Raw genomic sequence first — 1,213 nt, forward strand, 5'->3', positions numbered from 1 at the left:
CTCTTTTCTGCCAAAAGTCCGCCAAGATAATTAGGTTAACTTGTGGACCCAAATGCTTTAAATGAATCCTCACATGTTTTTGTTTCCGTGCGAGGCTCAAAATTACCCATAATTAGTGGCACTCACCGGTTGGTCTTCTGTCGTCCACAGGAGACAATGCACTTAAGCTTGTCTCAAATACAGAGTCCATGAATTTATGGCAATTTCAGATAAGAAGGCGACTAGGGATAAGAGGTGACCTAATTAACAAACAAAACAGAGAACAACCACAACTTTGAGTAGTACATAATTTTGACGTCATAGTCTGAGGTCATGACATTCTTATCGATATGGTTCAGGCAGAATGCATGAAGAGCCACCTGTCTCTGTTGTCGCATCGTATCAGCATGTAGACAGCACTGCAGGAGATAGAAACAACTAGGGACACTCGTTTTAATATTATGTTGTTACTGAAAGCACACTTCAATAATGATAATAATATTATTTTTAAATGATATTATTGTGACGTGTATATACGTGTGTGTTTGTGTGTGTGTATGTGTGTGTGTGTGTGTGCTTGTGTGTGTGTTGAGGATGCAGTACGTGTGCATGTTGGATTTTTGTGTGTACATATTATAATATGTGTATGTGTGTGTTAATTCTCTCTCTTTCTCTCTCTCTCTCTCTCTCTCTCTCTCTCTCTCTCACACACACACACACACACACACACACACACACACACATTTCCTCTCCCTGCCGGCTCTCCAAATTTTAATAAGCTAACCTAATGCTCAAAGAGAGGTACTGTACTTGACACATAATATTGTTTTTCTTTCTTTCTTGGCGTTGTCCATCCACTGCAGGATGAAGCCCCCCCCCCCAACAACAACCCCCTATCCTGGTTGTACCCGTCCACTTTTCGATGTTACCTTGCCTCTTTCTTTCCATTTCTCCTGCTCTTCCTTTTTCCAGTTCTTGGTCTCTTTTCAATGCATGATTTTTTGTCTATCTATTAGGATTATCTTTCTCACTATCAGCCAATTTCCATTTTAGTTGAAGTGTGAATTTAGAGATATCTCCGATCACTTCTGTTTTCTTTAGTATATTATGATTATACACTTATATCATAATCGATTAATAAATGTGTTATTTTATTGTGTAAAAATGCATGTTAATGTAATATCATGTACAATGTGAGTGTAAACATTCCCGTGTATGTGTGTGTGTGTGTGTG

General features: G+C 38.6%; 1 protein-coding gene across 1 annotated transcript in view; it reads right to left on the reverse strand.

The window, feature by feature from the left end:
* The window catches only part of LOC101848945 (L-threonine ammonia-lyase), a 15,088-nt gene that overhangs the window by 12,990 nt on the left and 885 nt on the right, over window positions 1-1,213 (reverse strand). The window lies entirely within an intron of this gene.

The sequence above is a fragment of the Aplysia californica genome, unplaced genomic scaffold (assembly GCF_000002075.1).
Source record: "Aplysia californica isolate F4 #8 unplaced genomic scaffold, AplCal3.0 scaffold00043, whole genome shotgun sequence".
NCBI classification, from domain to species: domain Eukaryota; kingdom Metazoa; phylum Mollusca; class Gastropoda; order Aplysiida; family Aplysiidae; genus Aplysia; species Aplysia californica.